The sequence below is a fragment of the Phyllobates terribilis genome, unplaced genomic scaffold, assembly GCF_046119375.1.
Source record: "Phyllobates terribilis strain yellow unplaced genomic scaffold, ASM4611937v1 Scaffold_455__1_contigs__length_1453912, whole genome shotgun sequence".
Classification (NCBI taxonomy): Eukaryota; Metazoa; Chordata; class Amphibia; order Anura; family Dendrobatidae; genus Phyllobates; species Phyllobates terribilis.
In genome coordinates, this window is record NW_027363215.1 from 858,387 (window position 1) to 878,466 (window position 20,080).

Here is a 20,080-nt window from a genome sequence, read left to right on the forward strand (position 1 = left end):
AGTGTTCCAGCAGAGGGAGACAACGTTTCAGAAAAGGCATTGTAGCAAACCAAAAAAGAAATTTTAAGCGCAGCAGAGTAACCAGCGCACATACCTGTTAGCTCAGGTGAGTTTAAAAGGCTGCTGTTGATAACAAGGGCATTTGCTAAATAGATGGTGTGTGTGCAACAATATACTGAAAGGTCAATTATATTGTGCAGCTTATCTCACCACCTGTAGTTATTTAGGTGAAAGCTCCAAAATGCTTGCCTAATATGTCTGTTTATCCAAAAGGAAGTAAAAAGGGAGAGCTAGAAAGATAGCATTTCATTACATTACATGGCAATGCAATGCACAGTTGCTGAAGTTGAACCAAAATGAGCTTGTAATCTGGCTTCTGCAACTTTGAACATGAAAAATCCAATGAGGAGAAGAAAAGCAAAGCCAAAGAGTCCATCCCAAAATCTGACAAACAAGCAAAATGAACAAAAAACATTGAATTCAATTCTTTCTGATTTTAGAAACTGCATTAAAGAAGGGGTGCACCGGTCCTGGAGATACTGCAATACCAGGTCAATGCGTGGAGTGGACAGAGCAAGCTCTTTTTCCATCTCCCTGTTCTAAAAGTCCATTTAATATATGGTCCCCAGATAGGGGACGTATCAGATATTAAACTGATAAGAACAGATACTACACTTGATCTTAGCCAAAAGGCCGAGAAGCGATAACCAGAATTGGTTTCAAACTACGGAGCCACCCAAGGATCCTGAAAAGTCCATTTGTGGAGATGAGCTCCTGGACTCCCGTTAAGAAGACATGTTGTCAACCTCTAGATCCCTTACATGCCTGCACTTTTCGGCTTGCTGCTGCTGCAATCCACGCGTTTTAGATCTGCATAACTCCACCTCTTTAAACACAGCACCTTCACCCCCTGCTGTTCCCACCCGCCTCAACACCGTTGGAAGGGAGGAGAACCAATTAAGGCGGGGGGTGGGGTGGAACGAGCAGCTGTCTACCCTTAGCAGGAGGGCTGCTGATTACATACCTCTCCTGCTGCTGCTGCTGCTGGCTGTCCAGCAGCAGACTGAAGGTGGCTGCTGCTGTGCACAGGTATATAAAGGCTCAGAGCCTATTATGACACGCGCAGCCAGCGTTCCATTGCCACATTCCATCTACTGCAGGCAGGATACCTGGCTGGCTGAATGTCGCTGAGAAGCTCACAGAGACCGCCATAAGCAACAGTTTAACAGAATGCCACAGACTAATCAACCAAACTTTTTGGGTTGGGTTCTCTTTTATAGTCTGCAGGCATTAAATGAAAGAAGTCAGTGTTCCAGCAGAGGGAGACAACGTTTCAGAAAAGGCATTGTAGCAAACCAAAAAAGAAATTTTAAGCGCAGCAGAGTAACCAGCGCACATGCCTGTTAGCTCAGGTGAGTTTAAAAGGCTGCTGTTGATAACAAGGGCATTTGCTAAATAGATGGTGTGTGTGCAACAATATACTGAAAGGTCAATTATATTGTGCAGCTTATCTCACCACCTGTAGTTATTTAGGTGAAAGCTCCAAAATGCTTGCCTAATATGTCTGTTTATCCAAAAGGAAGTAAAAAGGGAGAGCTAGAAAGATAGCATTTCATTACATTACATGGCAATGCAATGCACAGTTGCTGAAGTTGAACCAAAATGAGCTTGTAATCTGGCTTCTGCAACTTTGAACATGAAAAATCCAATGAGGAGAAGAAAAGCAAAGCCAAAGAGTCCATCCCAAAATCCGACAAACAAGCAAAATGAACAAAAAACATTGAATTCAATTCTTTCTGATTTTAGAAACTGCATTAAAGAAGGGGTGCACCGGTCCTGGAGATACTGCAATACCAGGTCAATGCGTGGAGTGGACAGAGCAAGCTCTTTTTCCATCTCCCTGTTCTAAAAATCCATTTAATATATGGTCCCCAGATAGGGGACGTATCAGATATTAAACTGATAAGAACAGATTTTTTTTTTTATCGAAAGCCCGAATTCGTGTACAAAACCCGAGTGCGCTTAAAAAAGTGACAAGTGCCACAAAAAAAGTGCACTAGGATGCTGGTCTTCTTGAAACCCTCTCCAAAAGGAGAAGGGTCCCCCAAACCATTCCCCGTCCCTCCGAGCCAAAAGGCCACAGCGAGGAACAGGGACAAAAAGCCACCTCCAGCCGAAGCCAAAGGCGACCCAATCTTACCCCCAGCACCTGCCCGAGTTCTCACCCGAGCAAGGCACTGGGAGCCAAAGACTGTGCTCCCCTCCCGGAAGAGGGGAGCCAACAACGCTCTCCTCCCGAAAGAGGAGAGCCAGGGGGGTTCAGGGGGGAGCGGAACCTGATGGCCACACACTCCCCCCCTAGACCTGCCAAGAGAGGAACCCGTAAGGGAACCGCATCCCGACAAAATCCTAGTAGGACGTGACACACGTGAATAAGTGGACACACAGTGACAAAGAAATTAAATAAATAGTGAAGGTTTCACAGTATAATACTGCCCGGACCTTCGACCGGGAATTGAAAAATTCCCCATCCTAAGGCCAGAAGGCCCCGAATAAGGGTGTGTGCGAAGAAAGAAAATTTGAAGTGCTTGTGCAAATGTGCCATAAACTCAAGTGGGGTTCCCAATCCCAGTGAGTTAAGGCACCCCAGGGTCACCACTCCTGGGGCACTTCACACTTCGGGCTTTCGATCTTCCCCAGCCCAATGGCGTCGATCCTGGGGGGCCATGCTTTCCACCAGATGACTATATTAGCCACCTGGCGTACTAACTAGCGCCTAAACCCCAGTGTGCATAATGTATCAATCTACTAGGGCGGCCAACATCCAAAACCGCCTTTTCGAAAGATACTACACTTGATCTTAGCCAAAAGGCCGAGAAGCGATGACTGATAAGAACAGATACTACACTTGATCTTAGCCAAAAGGCCGAGAAGCGATAACCAGAATTGGTTTCAAACTACGGAGCCACCCAAGGATCCTGAAAAGTCCATTTGTGGAGATGAGCTCCTGGACTCCCGTTAAGAAGACATGTTGTCAACCTCTAGATCCCTTACATGCCTGCACTTTTCGGCTTGCTGCTGCTGCAATCCACGCGTTTTAGATCTGCATAACTCCACCTCTTTAAACACAGCACCTTCACCCCCTGCTGTTCCCACCCGCCTCAACACCGTTGGAAGGGAGGAGAACCAATTAAGGCGGGGGGTGGGGTGGAACGAGCAGCTGTCTACCCTTAGCAGGAGGGCTGCTGATTACATACCTCTCCTGCTGCTGCTGCTGCTGCTGGCTGTCCAGCAGCAGACTGAAGGTGGCTGCTGCTGTGCACAGGTATATAAAGGCTCAGAGCCTATTATGACACGCGCAGCCAGCGTTCCATTGCCACATTCCATCTACTGCAGGCAGGATACCTGGCTGGCTGAATGTCGCTGAGAAGCTCACAGAGACCACCATAAGCAACAGTTTAACAGAATGCCACAGACTAATCAACCAAACTTTTTGGGTTGGGTTCTCTTTTATAGTCTGCAGGCATTAAATGAAAGAAGTCAGTGTTCCAGCAGAGGGAGACAACGTTTCAGAAAAGGCATTGTAGCAAACCAAAAAAGAAATTTTAAGCGCAGCAGAGTAACCAGCGCACATACCTGTTAGCTCAGGTGAGTTTAAAAGGCTGCTGTTGATAACAAGGGCATTTGCTAAATAGATGGTGTGTGTGCAACAATATACTGAAAGGTCAATTATATTGTGCAGCTTATCTCACCACCTGTAGTTATTTAGGTGAAAGCTCCAAAATGCTTGCCTAATATGTCTGTTTATCCAAAAGGAAGTAAAAAGGGAGAGCTAGAAAGATAGCATTTCATTACATTACATGGCAATGCAATGCACAGTTGCTGAAGTTGAACCAAAATGAGCTTGTAATCTGGCTTCTGCAACTTTGAACATGAAAAATCCAATGAGGAGAAGAAAAGCAAAGCCAAAGAGTCCATCCCAAAATCCGACAAACAAGCAAAATGAACAAAAAACATTGAATTCAATTCTTTCTGATTTTAGAAACTGCATTAAAGAAGGGGTGCACCGGTCCTGGAGATACTGCAATACCAGGTCAATGCGTGGAGTGGACAGAGCAAGCTCTTTTTCCATCTCCCTGTTCTAAAAATCCATTTAATATATGGTCCCCAGATAGGGGACGTATCAGATATTAAACTGATAAGAACAGATACTACACTTGATCTTAGCCAAAAGGCCGAGAAGCGATAACCAGAATTGGTTTCAAACTACGGAGCCACCCAAGGATCCTGAAAAGTTCATTTGTGGAGATGAGCTCCTGGACTCCCGTTAAGAAGACATGTTGTCAACCTCTAGATCCCTTACATGCCTGCACTTTTCGGCTTGCTGCTGCTGCAATCCACGCGTTTTAGATCTGCATAACTCCACCTCTTTAAACACAGCACCTTCACCCCCTGCTGTTCCCACCCGCCTCAACACCGTTGGAAGGGAGGAGAACCAATTAAGGCGGGGGGTGGGGTGGAACGAGCAGCTGTCTACCCTTAGCAGGAGGGCTGCTGATTACATACCTCTCCTGCTGCTGCTGCTGCTGCTGGCTGTCCAGCAGCAGACTGAAGGTGGCTGCTGCTGTGCACAGGTATATAAAGGCTCAGAGCCTATTATGACACGCGCAGCCAGCGTTCCATTGCCACATTCCATCTACTGCAGGCAGGATACCTGGCTGGCTGAATGTCGCTGAGAAGCTCACAGAGACCGCCATAAGCAACAGTTTAACAGAATGCCACAGACTAATCAACCAAACTTTTTGGGTTGGGTTCTCTTTTATAGTCTGCAGGCATTAAATGAAAGAAGTCAGTGTTCCAGCAGAGGGAGACAACGTTTCAGAAAAGGCATTGTAGCAAACCAAAAAAGAAATTTTAAGCGCAGCAGAGTAACCAGCGCACATACCTGTTAGCTCAGGTGAGTTTAAAAGGCTGCTGTTGATAACAAGGGCATTTGCTAAATAGATGGTGTGTGTGCAACAATATACTGAAAGGTCAATTATATTGTGCAGCTTATCTCACCACCTGTAGTTATTTAGGTGAAAGCTCCAAAATGCTTGCCTAATATGTCTGTTTATCCAAAAGGAAGTAAAAAGGGAGAGCTAGAAAGATAGCATTTCATTACATTACATGGCAATGCAATGCACAGTTGCTGAAGTTGAACCAAAATGAGCTTGTAATCTGGCTTCTGCAACTTTGAACATGAAAAATCCAATGAGGAGAAGAAAAGCAAAGCCAAAGAGTCCATCCCAAAATCCGACAAACAAGCAAAATGAACAAAAAACATTGAATTCAATTCTTTCTGATTTTAGAAACTGCATTAAAGAAGGGGTGCACCGGTCCTGGAGATACTGCAATACCAGGTCAATGCGTGGAGTGGACAGAGCAAGCTCTTTTTCCATCTCCCTGTTCTAAAAATCCATTTAATATATGGTCCCCAGATAGGGGACGTATCAGATATTAAACTGATAAGAACAGATACTACACTTGATCTTAGCCAAAAGGCCGAGAAGCGATAACCAGAATTGGTTTCAAACTACGGAGCCACCCAAGGATCCTGAAAAGTCCATTTGTGGAGATGAGCTCCTGGACTCCCGTTAAGAAGACATGTTGTCAACCTCTAGATCCCTTACATGCCTGCACTTTTCGGCTTGCTGCTGCTGCAATCCACGCGTTTTAGATCTGCATAACTCCACCTCTTTAAACACAGCACCTTCACCCCCTGCTGTTCCCACCCGCCTCAACACCGTTGGAAGGGAGGAGAACCAATTAAGGCGGGGGGTGGGGTGGAACGAGCAGCTGTCTACCCTTAGCAGGAGGGCTGCTGATTACATACCTCTCCTGCTGCTGCTGCTGCTGCTGCTGGCTGTCCAGCAGCAGACTGAAGGTGGCTGCTGCTGTGCACAGGTATATAAAGGCTCAGAGCCTATTATGACACGCGCAGCCAGCGTTCCATTGCCACATTCCATCTACTGCAGGCAGGATACCTGGCTGGCTGAATGTCGCTGAGAAGCTCACAGAGACCGCCATAAGCAACAGTTTAACAGAATGCCACAGACTAATCAACCAAACTTTTTGGGTTGGGTTCTCTTTTATAGTCTGCAGGCATTAAATGAAAGAAGTCAGTGTTCCAGCAGAGGGAGACAACGTTTCAGAAAAGGCATTGTAGCAAACCAAAAAAGAAATTTTAAGCGCAGCAGAGTAACCAGCGCACATACCTGTTAGCTCAGGTGAGTTTAAAAGGCTGCTGTTGATAACAAGGGCATTTGCTAAATAGATGGTGTGTGTGCAACAATATACTGAAAGGTCAATTATATTGTGCAGCTTATCTCACCACCTGTAGTTATTTAGGTGAAAGCTCCAAAATGCTTGCCTAATATGTCTGTTTATCCAAAAGGAAGTAAAAAGGGAGAGCTAGAAAGATAGCATTTCATTACATTACATGGCAATGCAATGCACAGTTGCTGAAGTTGAACCAAAATGAGCTTGTAATCTGGCTTCTGCAACTTTGAACATGAAAAATCCAATGAGGAGAAGAAAAGCAAAGCCAAAGAGTCCATCCCAAAATCCGACAAACAAGCAAAATGAACAAAAAACATTGAATTCAATTCTTTCTGATTTTAGAAACTGCATTAAAGAAGGGGTGCACCGGTCCTGGAGATACTGCAATACCAGGTCAATGCGTGGAGTGGACAGAGCAAGCTCTTTTTCCATCTCCCTGTTCTAAAAATCCATTTAATATATGGTCCCCAGATAGGGGACGTATCAGATATTAAACTGATAAGAACAGATACTACACTTGATCTTAGCCAAAAGGCCGAGAAGCGATAACCAGAATTGGTTTCAAACTACGGAGCCACCCAAGGATCCTGAAAAGTCCATTTGTGGAGATGAGCTCCTGGACTCCCGTTAAGAAGACATGTTGTCAACCTCTAGATCCCTTACATGCCTGCACTTTTCGGCTTGCTGCTGCTGCAATCCACGCGTTTTAGATCTGCATAACTCCACCTCTTTAAACACAGCACCTTCACCCCCTGCTGTTCCCACCCGCCTCAACACCGTTGGAAGGGAGGAGAACCAATTAAGGCGGGGGGTGGGGTGGAACGAGCAGCTGTCTACCCTTAGCAGGAGGGCTGCTGATTACATACCTCTCCTGCTGCTGCTGCTGCTGCTGGCTGTCCAGCAGCAGACTGAAGGTGGCTGCTGCTGTGCACAGGTATATAAAGGCTCAGAGCCTATTATGACACGCGCAGCCAGCGTTCCATTGCCACATTCCATCTACTGCAGGCAGGATACCTGGCTGGCTGAATGTCGCTGAGAAGCTCACAGAGACCGCCATAAGCAACAGTTTAACAGAATGCCACAGACTAATCAACCAAACTTTTTGGGTTGGGTTCTCTTTTATAGTCTGCAGGCATTAAATGAAAGAAGTCAGTGTTCCAGCAGAGGGAGACAACGTTTCAGAAAAGGCATTGTAGCAAACCAAAAAAGAAATTTTAAGCGCAGCAGAGTAACCAGCGCACATACCTGTTAGCTCAGGTGAGTTTAAAAGGCTGCTGTTGATAACAAGGGCATTTGCTAAATAGATGGTGTGTGTGCAACAATATACTGAAAGGTCAATTATATTGTGCAGCTTATCTCACCACCTGTAGTTATTTAGGTGAAAGCTCCAAAATGCTTGCCTAATATGTCTGTTTATCCAAAAGGAAGTAAAAAGGGAGAGCTAGAAAGATAGCATTTCATTACATTACATGGCAATGCAATGCACAGTTGCTGAAGTTGAACCAAAATGAGCTTGTAATCTGGCTTCTGCAACTTTGAACATGAAAAATCCAATGAGGAGAAGAAAAGCAAAGCCAAAGAGTCCATCCCAAAATCCGACAAACAAGCAAAATGAACAAAAAACATTGAATTCAATTCTTTCTGATTTTAGAAACTGCATTAAAGAAGGGGTGCACCGGTCCTGGAGATACTGCAATACCAGGTCAATGCGTGGAGTGGACAGAGCAAGCTCTTTTTCCATCTCCCTGTTCTAAAAATCCATTTAATATATGGTCCCCAGATAGGGGACGTATCAGATATTAAACTGATAAGAACAGATACTACACTTGATCTTAGCCAAAAGGCCGAGAAGCGATAACCAGAATTGGTTTCAAACTACGGAGCCACCCAAGGATCCTGAAAAGTCCATTTGTGGAGATGAGCTCCTGGACTCCCGTTAAGAAGACATGTTGTCAACCTCTAGATCCCTTACATGCCTGCACTTTTCGGCTTGCTGCTGCTGCAATCCACGCGTTTTAGATCTGCATAACTCCACCTCTTTAAACACAGCACCTTCACCCCCTGCTGTTCCCACCCGCCTCAACACCGTTGGAAGGGAGGAGAACCAATTAAGGCGGGGGGTGGGGTGGAACGAGCAGCTGTCTACCCTTAGCAGGAGGGCTGCTGATTACATACCTCTCCTGCTGCTGCTGCTGCTGCTGGCTGTCCAGCAGCAGACTGAAGGTGGCTGCTGCTGTGCACAGGTATATAAAGGCTCAGAGCCTATTATGACACGCGCAGCCAGCGTTCCATTGCCACATTCCATCTACTGCAGGCAGGATACCTGGCTGGCTGAATGTCGCTGAGAAGCTCACAGAGACCGCCATAAGCAACAGTTTAACAGAATGCCACAGACTAATCAACCAAACTTTTTGGGTTGGGTTCTCTTTTATAGTCTGCAGGCATTAAATGAAAGAAGTCAGTGTTCCAGCAGAGGGAGACAACGTTTCAGAAAAGGCATTGTAGCAAACCAAAAAAGAAATTTTAAGCGCAGCAGAGTAACCAGCGCACATACCTGTTAGCTCAGGTGAGTTTAAAAGGCTGCTGTTGATAACAAGGGCATTTGCTAAATAGATGGTGTGTGTGCAACAATATACTGAAAGGTCAATTATATTGTGCAGCTTATCTCACCACCTGTAGTTATTTAGGTGAAAGCTCCAAAATGCTTGCCTAATATGTCTGTTTATCCAAAAGGAAGTAAAAAGGGAGAGCTAGAAAGATAGCATTTCATTACATTACATGGCAATGCAATGCACAGTTGCTGAAGTTGAACCAAAATGAGCTTGTAATCTGGCTTCTGCAACTTTGAACATGAAAAATCCAATGAGGAGAAGAAAAGCAAAGCCAAAGAGTCCATCCCAAAATCCGACAAACAAGCAAAATGAACAAAAAACATTGAATTCAATTCTTTCTGATTTTAGAAACTGCATTAAAGAAGGGGTGCACCGGTCCTGGAGATACTGCAATACCAGGTCAATGCGTGGAGTGGACAGAGCAAGCTCTTTTTCCATCTCCCTGTTCTAAAAATCCATTTAATATATGGTCCCCAGATAGGGGACGTATCAGATATTAAACTGATAAGAACAGATTTTTTTTTTTTTTTTTTTTTTTTTTTTTTTTAAACCATTCAGGTTAGTTTTATAGCAAATCAGTAGGATATACCAAAACTGTTGCAAAAAAAACTTCTCATCATCATGGCCATATTTATTAAGCATAAAGTAACCTAATATTACAGAAAGAAGAACATCTTATTAATATAAACCAAAAGATCACTGAAATTTTACAATATGCCTCCACTTTTTAAATTTCCATATTCCCTCGGCATCTGTTCCACCACCGCTACTACTATCCATCTTGTAAATCAAAAATAGCCTAGAAAGAATAATCCTAATACATTCATTTACTGTAATTGATTTCCTTTTAAATACACAAAGATTCCTCACATCCCACAAACTTTCTAACACACAAGCCATAATTAACCACAAAACTCTCTCCTTTACACGTCCACTTGCACCAATACCAAACATAACCACACGCCAATCCACAAAAGTCACTCCTGCCAAACTCCTACACAACCCCCCTACACATTTCCACACGTCTTGTGCAAAATCACAATTCCACATCAGATGCATAACCGTCTCACAACCATTACATCCATCTCTTGGACAAACATCCGACCTAATCAAACCTCTCTTCTTTTGAACGTCTCTCACTGGAAGAATATTGTGAAACGCCATCCACACTACATCCTTCTGTTTGTTGGACATCCCATACATACCCAACTTTCTCCAAGCATCCGCAACCTCATTCCCTCTCAAACCAACAATATTAGACTCGACCTCATTTGCACACAATTTCCTATACACCCTCTTAGTCATTCTAAACTCATCCACCGGCACACTCAGCAAATCATACTTCTTGACAAACTTCTCAATCACCTCATACCACACCGGACACTTAAAAGACACAGGCACTCTCGCATCCCTCTTTCTCCAACCTAACCCATACAACATCCATCCTGCAGAATAACTTGCCATACATGCACCCTTATTACCTTTACCCAACAATACCACAATCGTCTTAATATAATGGAGCCCTAAAAAAACCTCAACATTAGGAAATCCCAAACCACCATGCTGGCAGGCCTTATAAAGGCTTTCCCTCTTCAGCTTCTCCATCTTGCTGCACCAGAAAAAGGAAAAAATCATTTTCTCAACTCTCTTCACTTTCCTAAAAGGGGATGGAAAAATTATGGCCACAAAAAGCAGAATGGGTAAGATCACTGCTTTGATAACTAGAACTTTGCCCCGCAAAGAAAGATCTCTCATTCTCCAAAAATTCAATTTTCGCTCAACACGCATACCACACTCGTCCCAACTCTCATTTCCTTTCAGATCATCATTGAAAAATACCCCTAAAACCTTAATTGCACTCTCCTCATACTTAACACCTTCCATACGAATACTGTCATCTCCAAAGCATTTGAAACTACACTTAGTCCAGTTAACTCTAAAACCTGATGCACCACAGAAAAAATCCAAAAGCAACCTCACCCTACTCATTGAAGCCATACTTTCACTCACCATCACAACATCATCCATGTAACCTAACACCTTCACATGCTTACCACCACTCCCAGGCACTAACAATCCTCTCATCATTTTCTCACGTCTCACTAAACACAGCAAAGGCTCAATCACACATACAAACAAGACAGGGGACATAGGGCACCCCTGTCTTACACCAGACCTAATCATCACTTTGTCAGACAACCATCCATTCACTAAAAACTCACTTGACACATAATCATATAAAGACTTAACTCCATTCAGAAAAACCCTAGGGAAACCCATCCTCTCCAATACTTTAAACAGAAACACATGCGAAACTCTATCAAAAGCCTTTTCGAAATCAATTGCTAACACCATACACTTCTGCTTTCTAGTCTTACAATCCCCAAGCATATCCCTTAACAATAACAAATTATCACTTATACTCCGACCAGGCACGGCACACACTTGGTCATACTCCACAACCCTACCAATCACCTCACGCATACGATTTGCTAACAATTTACTGTAGACCTTATAATCAGCGTTAAGCAATGATATGGGTCTCCAGTTCTCCAAACGCTTTTTCTCACCCTTCTTAAACACAAGAACCACTATACCCTCTTTCATACTGTCACACAAAACACCATTCATCCACATATACCTACAAACCTCAGTCAAGTCCTTACCCAAAAACTCCCAAGCTTTCACATACAGCTCCACAGGCAACCCATCCTTCCCAGGCGTCTTATTCTTTTTAGCACTCATAACAACATTCCTCACCTCATCCAAAATAACATCCTCACACAAAGCATCACATTCATCCGAACCAAGTCTCTTCTCTATACCACTCAATACATGCGACACAAGTCCAGGATCAATCCATTTCTCATCGTACAACTTACTATAGAAGCCATTCACCTCATTCAACACATTCTTCCCAACCACACTAGATCCATCTTCACCTACCACTTCACTCAAATCCAACTTCCTTCCATTCATTTTTTTAAAAAAGTACCTGGTGCACTTTTCATTCTTTTCCAAATGCTCTAACTTGGTACGGTAAATAATCTCTTTACCTTTTTCATCCAGAAGACATTTTAACTCATTCTTAGCAACCTCAAGCTGATCAGACATATCCATTCCTTTCCTAACACACCCACGCAACCAATCAATCCGTCTACTTAAGTCATTAAATCTATTACGATATCTGGCAGCTTTTTTGTAGCCCCATTTTTTAAAGAAAGTTTTTAACTGTAATTTCACCCAATCCCACCATTCAAGCACACTACCAAAATCACGCTTACGCCACCTCCAACTTGCATACCTTTTCTCCAACTCACTCATCACCTCCTCATCCTCCAACAACCTCGTATTCAATTTCCAAACCCCACCCCCAAACACCATGTCCCCATTCGCACTAAAAACTCCACGCAAACACTCATGATCAGAAAAAGGTACCTTATGTTGAACATAACTTGAACAAACCATATTTTTGGAAAATAACATCCTATCTATCCTCGATGAAATATTACCACGGTCAGCATAATATGTAGGCGGTGGTGGAATGCCATACTCAAGTATTGCAGCGTCTAAGAAAGAAAAATCAGAAATAAGTTGAGATAACTTTTTTCCCGTAATGTCCACATTACCTTCTGTGACACAATTACAGTCACCAACAAAAACTGTAGGAATTTTTCCAGGGAGAAAAAAACTCAATTTCTCAAGAAGAGCAAGCCGCTCCTCTTTTTTAGTAGGACAATATAAATTAATCATTCTAACCTTCCACCCCCTATAACTCAAAAAAACAATAATGCAGCGACCCACCTCCACAACCGTGTAACTATCAATAGTAATATTCTTATTACCAACTAAAATCCCCACACCATCATTTTTGTTAAAGCTGGACCCCGACCAAACATACTGGCCATAAGGCCAGTCCTTATCCCCTGGAGATTCAGTAATCCCACACTCTTGTAGACAATAGACATCTGCACTCAAACCCTTTAGATAATCCAGAACTGTTGTTCTTCGGGTAACAGATCTAATTTGCCTAACATTAAGGGACACAATGTCCCATCCAGAATGATGCGGCATAACTAAAGGGGATCACACATAACCTGAAAAAAAAAGAAAGAAAACATCAACTCAACCTTCATCAAGCAAAGCAAAGCTATTACCATCTGGCTGAATGCCAAATGTAACAATGTCAGGAGAAAATACATCTGACGGGTAAGCACGAGAGTCCACCGGGCTATCACACACGGCAGCAATGGATGAACACTCAGTCCTTGGCTTCTTCTTGACCACATCAGGATCCTCCTCATCAGAGAAACGGACAGCAGACAAGTCCCCTTGGCCACCGCCCCCGATCTCCTCTGAAGCAGTATTGCACCAAGATATGACAGGAGAATTGGACAAGTCCATTTCCCCCTCACCACGGACACCAAACTGGGGAGGGAAAGGTGACATCACCTCTGGAATCACCATGTCAAAGCCTCCTGACGCAGGAGGCTGAAGCTGGGCATCTTCAAATATGTCGTCCATCTGAGTGCCATCCTCTTCCTCTTGGGGAGCAGTTGCCTCCCCGACATCCAGAAGGGGACCTTGTGGAACCCTAGTAGAAGTCGAAGGAACAGCAGGCCCCTCCGCGACCACTTGAGCAAAAGACTTAGGAGTGGTTCTAGCTTGACACTGCCTAAGAACATGCCCCTCCTCACCACAAGCATCACACTTTACCTGGTTCTTGCAGTCTTTCGCCATATGACCAGACGTGTTACACCTCCTGCAGGTTGGCGGATACCTGCAGGACTCCTGGACATGACCATACTTGTTACATCTTCTGCAGAAAAAAGGAGCATCAGGAAAGTACAAGAAACCAGTGTCTCTCCCAATAGAGAAACTCATAGGAGGATAATGTATGCCCCCTGGCCCCTCGGGGTCTGTAGCAAAACGAACAAAGTACTTGTATTTGCCAGTCCACAAGCCTTCTTCATTCGAGATCTTGTGGGAAAAATGCACATAAGTACAATGCCTCCTCAAGAATACAGTAATGTCCTCCTGAGGGATAAAGGGATTGTGCATAAACACAACAACAGGAACATCCCCCTTTGAATAGAGGACAGTAAAAGTGAGTCCATCTAGGAGGGAGTTCTCAGTATGGCCTTTCAAGGTTCTATAAAGATTTTGGCAAGCAGCCATAGTAGAAAGAACCAGCACATACCTTCCATGACTTCTAAATTCCTGCAGGCAAAGAATGTCCGACTTCTTAATCTTCAATGCTTCATAGAAGATGGCATTCACCAGGTAGGACATGGAAAAATGTCCCTTCTTCTCCTCGGAAATCTCAATGCGAAATCCATTCTTGACCCGGGGGTCCCCGGTCCCAGCAAATTTCAGCTTGACTCCCATAGTCAGCCACGGAAATCGCCTTCCCGTTTCCTCCTCACTCTCCCCCTATAGCAGCATCCAGCTTAAGCCACCGGAGTGGCGATGCTGGAAGGCCGAGGGCTAGCACTCAAGGAACCTGATGTCCAGACACTTGATCTGAGCCAAAAGGCCGAGAAGCGATAACCAGAATTGGTTTCAAACTACGGAGCCACCCAAGGATCCTGAAAAGTCCATTTGTGGAGATGAGCTCCTGGACTCCCGTTAAGAAGACATGTTGTCAACCTCTAGATCCCTTACATGCCTGCACTTTTCGGCTTGCTGCTGCTGCAATCCACGCGTTTTAGATCTGCATAACTCCACCTCTTTAAACACAGCACCTTCACCCCCTGCTGTTCCCACCCGCCTCAACACCGTTGGAAGGGAGGAGAACCAATTAAGGCGGGGGGTGGGGTGGAACGAGCAGCTGTCTACCCTTAGCAGGAGGGCTGCTGATTACATACCTCTCCTGCTGCTGCTGCTGCTGCTGGCTGTCCAGCAGCAGACTGAAGGTGGCTGCTGCTGTGCACAGGTATATAAAGGCTTAGAGCCTATTATGACACGCGCAGCCAGCGTTCCATTGCCACATTCCATCTACTGCAGGCAGGATACCTGGCTGGCTGAATGTCGCTGAGAAGCTCACAGAGACCGCCATAAGCAACAGTTTAACAGAATGCCACAGACTAATCAACCAAACTTTTTGGGTTAGGTTCTCTTTTATAGTCTGCAGGCATTAAATGAAAGAAGTCAGTGTTCCAGCAGAGGGAGACAACGTTTCAGAAAAGGCATTGTAGCAAACCAAAAAAGAAATTTTAAGCGCAGCAGAGTAACCAGCGCACATACCTGTTAGCTCAGGTGAGTTTAAAAGGCTGCTGTTGATAACAAGGGCATTTGCTAAATAGATGGTGTGTGTGCAACAATATACTGAAAGGTCAATTATATTGTGCAGCTTATCTCACCACCTGTAGTTATTTAGGTGAAAGCTCCAAAATGCTTGCCTAATATGTCTGTTTATCCAAAAGGAAGTAAAAAGGGAGAGCTAGAAAGACAGCATTTCATTACATTACATGGCAATGCAATGCACAGTTGCTGAAGTTGAACCAAAATGAGCTTGTAATCTGGCTTCTGCAACTTTGAACATGAAAAATCCAATGAGGAGAAGAAAAGCAAAGCCAAAGAGTCCATCCCAAAATCCGACAAACAAGCAAAATGAACAAAAAACATTGAATTCAATTCTTTCTGATTTTAGAAACTGCATTAAAGAAGGGGTGCACCGGTCCTGGAGATACTGCAATACCAGGTCAATGCGTGGAGTGGACAGAGCAAGCTCTTTTTCCATCTCCCTGTTCTAAAAATCCATTTAATATATGGTCCCCAGATAGGGGACGTATCAGATATTAAACTGATAAGAACAGATACTACACTTGATCTTAGCCAAAAGGCCGAGAAGCGATAACCAGAATTGGTTTCAAACTACGGAGCCACCCAAGGATCCTGAAAAGTCCATTTGTGGAGATGAGCTCCTGGACTCCCGTTAAGAAGACATGTTGTCAACCTCTAGATCCCTTACATGCCTGCACTTTTCGGCTTGCTGCTGCTGCAATCCACGCGTTTTAGATCTGCATAACTCCACCTCTTTAAACACAGCACCTTCACCCCCTGCTGTTCCCACCCGCCTCAACACCGTTGGAAGGGAGGAGAACCAATTAAGGCGGGGGGTGGGGTGGAACGAGCAGCTGTCTACCCTTAGCAGGAGGGCTGCTGATTACATACCTCTCCTGCTGCTGCTGCTGCTGCTGACTGTCCAGCAGCAGACTGAAGGTGGCTGCTGCTGTGCACAGGTATATAAAGGCTCAGAGCCTATTATGACACGCGCAGCCAGCGTTCCATTGCCACATTCCATCTACTGCAGGCAGTATACCTGGCTGGCTGAATGTCGCTGAGAAGCTCACAGAGACCGCCATAAGCAACAGTTTAACAGAATGCCACAGACTAATCAACCAAACTTTTTGGGTTGGGTTCTCTTTTATAGTCTGCAGGCATTAAATGAAAGAAGTCAGTGTTCCAGCAGAGGGAGACAACGTTTCAGAAAAGGCATTGTAGCAAACCAAAAAAGAAATTTTAAGCGCAGCAGAGTAACCAGCGCACATACCTGTTAGCTCAGGTGAGTTTAAAAGGCTGCTGTTGATAACAAGGGCATTTGCTAAATAGATGGTGTGTGTGCAACAATATACTGAAAGGTCAATTATATTGTGCAGCTTATCTCACCACCTGTAGTTATTTAGGTGAAAGCTCCAAAATGCTTGCCTAATATGTCTGTTTATCCAAAAGGAAGTAAAAAGGGAGAGCTAGAAAGATAGCATTTCATTACATTACATGGCAATGCAATGCACAGTTGCTGAAGTTGAACCAAAATGAGCTTGTAATCTGGCTTCTGCAACTTTGAACATGAAAAATCCAATGAGGAGAAGAAAAGCAAAGCCAAAGAGTCCATCCCAAAATCCGACAAACAAGCAAAATGAACAAAAAACATTGAATTCAATTCTTTCTGATTTTAGAAACTGCATTAAAGAAGGGGTGCACCGGTCCTGGAGATACTGCAATACCAGGTCAATGCGTGGAGTGGACAGAGCAAGCTCTTTTTCCATCTCCCTGTTCTAAAAATCCATTTAATATATGGTCCCCAGATAGGGGACGTATCAGATATTAAACTGATAAGAACAGATACTACACTTGATCTTAGCCAAAAGGCCGAGAAGCGATAACCAGAATTGGTTTCAAACTACGGAGCCACCCAAGGATCCTGAAAAGTCCATTTGTGGAGATGAGCTCCTGGACTCCCGTTAAGAAGACATGTTGTCAACCTCTAGATCCCTTACATGCCTGCACTTTTCGGCTTGCTGCTGCTGCAATCCACGCGTTTTAGATCTGCATAACTCCACCTCTTTAAACACAGCACCTTCACCCCCTGCTGTTCCCACCCGCCTCAACACCGTTGGAAGGGAGGAGAACCAATTAAGGCGGGGGGTGGGGTGGAATGAGCAGCTGTCTACCCTTAGCAGGAGGGCTGCTGATTACATACCTCTCCTGCTGCTGCTGCTGCTGCTGGCTGTCCAGCAGCAGACTGAAGGTGGCTGCTGCTGTGCACAGGTATATAAAGGCTTAGAGCCTATTATGACACGCGCAGCCAGCGTTCCATTGCCACATTCCATCTACTGCAGGCAGGATACCTGGCTGGCTGAATGTCGCTGAGAAGCTCACAGAGACCGCCATAAGCAACAGTTTAACAGAATGCCACAGACTAATCAACCAAACTTTTTGGGTTGGGTTCTCTTTTATAGTCTGCAGGCATTAAATGAAAGAAGTCAGTGTTCCAGCAGAGGGAGACAACGTTTCAGAAAAGGCATTGTAGCAAACCAAAAAAGAAATTTTAAGCGCAGCAGAGTAACCAGCGCACATACCTGTTAGCTCAGGTGAGTTTAAAAGGCTGCTGTTGATAACAAGGGCATTTGCTAAATAGATGGTGTGTGTGCAACAATATACTGAAAGGTCAATTATATTGTGCAGCTTATCTCACCACCTGTAGTTATTTAGGTGAAAGCTCCAAAATGCTTGCCTAATATGTCTGTTTATCCAAAAGGAAGTAAAAAGGGAGAGCTAGAAAGATAGCATTTCATTACATTACATGGCAATGCAATGCACAGTTGCTGAAGTTGAACCAAAATGAGCTTGTAATCTGGCTTCTGCAACTTTGAACATGAAAAATCCAATGAGGAGAAGAAAAGCAAAGCCAAAGAGTCCATCCCAAAATCCGACAAACAAGCAAAATGAACAAAAAACATTGAATTCAATTCTTTCTGATTTTAGAAACTGCATTAAAGAAGGGGTGCACCGGTCCTGGAGATACTGCAATACCAGGTCAATGCGTGGAGTGGACAGAGCAAGCTCTTTTTCCATCTCCCTGTTCTAAAAATCCATTTAATATATGGTCCCCAGATAGGGGACGTATCAGATATTAAACTGATAAGAACAGATACTACACTTGATCTTAGCCAAAAGGCCGAGAAGCGATAACCAGAATTGGTTTCAAACTACGGAGCCACCCAAGGATCCTGAAAAGTCCATTTGTGGAGATGAGCTCCTGGACTCCCGTTAAGAAGACATGTTGTCAACCTCTAGATCCCTTACATGCCTGCACTTTTCGGCTTGCTGCTGCTGCAATCCACGCGTTTTAGATCTGCATAACTCCACCTCTTTAAACACAGCACCTTCACCCCCTGCTGTTCCCACCCGCCTCAACACCGTTGGAAGGTAGGAGAACCAATTAAGGCGGGGGGTGGGGTGGAACGAGCAGCTGTCTACCCTTAGCAGGAGGGCTGCTGATTACATACCTCTCCTGCTGCTGCTGCTGCTGCTGCTGCTGGCTGTCCAGCAGCAGACTGAAGGTGGCTGCTGCTGTGCACAGGTATATAAAGGCTCAGAGCCTATTATGACACGCGCAGCCAGCGTTCCATTGCCACATTCCATCTACTGCAGGCAGGATACCTGGCTGGCTGAATGTCGCTGAGAAGCTCACAGAGACCGCCATAAGCAACAGTTTAACAGAATGCCACAGACTAATCAACCAAACTTTTTGGGTTGGGTTCTCTTTTATAGTCTGCAGGCATTAAATGAAAGAAGTCAGTGTTCCAGCAGAGGGAGACAACGTTTCAGAAAAGGCATTGTAGCAAACCAAAAAAGAAATTTTAAGCGCAGCAGAGTAACCAGCGCACATACCTGTTAGCTCAGGTGAGTTTAAAAGGCTGCTGTTGATAACAAGGGCATTTGCTAAATAGATGGTGTGTGTGCAACAATATACTGAAAGGTCAATTATATTGTGCAGCTTATCTCACCACCTGTAGTTATTTAGGTGAAAGCTCCAAAATGCTTGCCTAATATGTCTGTTTATCCAAAAGGAAGTAAAAAGGGAGAGCTAGAAAGATAGCATTTCATTACATTACATGGCAATGCAATGCACAGTTGCTGAAGTTGAACCAAAATGAGCTTGTAATCTGGCTTCTGCAACTTTGAACATGAAAAATCCAATGAGGAGAAGAAAAGCAAAGCCAAAGAGTCCATCCCAAAATCCGACAAACAAGCAAAATGAACAAAAAACATTGAATTCAATTCTTTCTGATTTTAGAAACTGCATTAAAGAAGGGGTGCACCGGTCCTGGAGATACTGCAATACCAGGTCAATGCGTGGAGTGGACAGAGCAAGCTCTTTTTCCATCTCCCTGTTCTAAAAATCCATTTAATATATGGTCCCCAGATAGGGGACGTATCAGATATTAAACTGATAAGAACAGATTTTTTTTTTTTTTTTTTTTTTTTTTTTTTTTTAAAACCTATTCAGGTTAAAATTAAAGTCCACTCCACAGTCCTCTTCTCCCCAAAGGGAGACAAGACGTGGACTCCAACTTAAATCATCATCAGGTTTTGGTACTTTTAATGTCAGAAAAAAAAAATTACAAAAATACAACAATACTTACAAAGAAAGAAATGTTTCAGAACCTGAATGGATACCAAAAAAATAAAAATTAAATTATAACTGTATTAACAACAGTAATAACATCAAGTAAAATACTTGTAACCGTTATCAAAAGCATGAACCCCAACCCAACTCAGAACCTTAAGGGACAAATCTTCAACCCTTGATGCTGAAAAAACTTGTTTCGATACACCATCTGGTATTCTATATTTCA

At 44.0% G+C, this 20,080-nt stretch overlaps 11 non-coding genes and 1 pseudogene across 11 annotated transcripts; all 12 read right to left on the minus strand.

The window, feature by feature from the left end:
* Window positions 1-514: 514 nt before the first annotated feature.
* On the minus strand, window positions 515-705 carry LOC141229105 (U2 spliceosomal RNA). Its single transcript, XR_012295858.1, has one exon. It is a non-coding gene; the product is annotated as a U2 spliceosomal RNA (small nuclear RNA).
* A 1,115-nt stretch (window positions 706-1,820) lies between these two features.
* LOC141229137 (U2 spliceosomal RNA) lies at window positions 1,821-2,003 on the minus strand. The gene has a single exon (XR_012295888.1). It is a non-coding gene; the product is annotated as a U2 spliceosomal RNA (small nuclear RNA).
* Window positions 2,004-2,840: 837 nt separating this feature from the next.
* LOC141229168 (U2 spliceosomal RNA) lies at window positions 2,841-2,938 on the minus strand (annotated as a pseudogene).
* A 1,118-nt stretch (window positions 2,939-4,056) lies between these two features.
* LOC141229188 (U2 spliceosomal RNA) lies at window positions 4,057-4,247 on the minus strand. The gene has a single exon (XR_012295918.1). It is a non-coding gene; the product is annotated as a U2 spliceosomal RNA (small nuclear RNA).
* A 1,118-nt stretch (window positions 4,248-5,365) lies between these two features.
* On the minus strand, window positions 5,366-5,556 carry LOC141229189 (U2 spliceosomal RNA). Its single transcript, XR_012295919.1, has one exon. It is a non-coding gene; the product is annotated as a U2 spliceosomal RNA (small nuclear RNA).
* Window positions 5,557-6,677: 1,121 nt separating this feature from the next.
* Window positions 6,678-6,868, minus strand: LOC141229191 (U2 spliceosomal RNA). Its single transcript, XR_012295921.1, has one exon. It is a non-coding gene; the product is annotated as a U2 spliceosomal RNA (small nuclear RNA).
* A 1,118-nt stretch (window positions 6,869-7,986) lies between these two features.
* LOC141229192 (U2 spliceosomal RNA) lies at window positions 7,987-8,177 on the minus strand. Its single transcript, XR_012295922.1, has one exon. It is a non-coding gene; the product is annotated as a U2 spliceosomal RNA (small nuclear RNA).
* A 1,118-nt stretch (window positions 8,178-9,295) lies between these two features.
* LOC141229162 (U2 spliceosomal RNA) lies at window positions 9,296-9,487 on the minus strand. The gene has a single exon (XR_012295906.1). It is a non-coding gene; the product is annotated as a U2 spliceosomal RNA (small nuclear RNA).
* A 6,112-nt stretch (window positions 9,488-15,599) lies between these two features.
* LOC141229193 (U2 spliceosomal RNA) lies at window positions 15,600-15,790 on the minus strand. Its single transcript, XR_012295923.1, has one exon. It is a non-coding gene; the product is annotated as a U2 spliceosomal RNA (small nuclear RNA).
* Window positions 15,791-16,908: 1,118 nt separating this feature from the next.
* On the minus strand, window positions 16,909-17,099 carry LOC141229194 (U2 spliceosomal RNA). Its single transcript, XR_012295924.1, has one exon. It is a non-coding gene; the product is annotated as a U2 spliceosomal RNA (small nuclear RNA).
* Window positions 17,100-18,217: 1,118 nt separating this feature from the next.
* Window positions 18,218-18,408, minus strand: LOC141229195 (U2 spliceosomal RNA). The gene has a single exon (XR_012295925.1). It is a non-coding gene; the product is annotated as a U2 spliceosomal RNA (small nuclear RNA).
* A 1,124-nt stretch (window positions 18,409-19,532) lies between these two features.
* Window positions 19,533-19,727, minus strand: LOC141229138 (U2 spliceosomal RNA). Its single transcript, XR_012295889.1, has one exon. It is a non-coding gene; the product is annotated as a U2 spliceosomal RNA (small nuclear RNA).
* Between the last annotated feature and the right edge of the window lie 353 nt (window positions 19,728-20,080).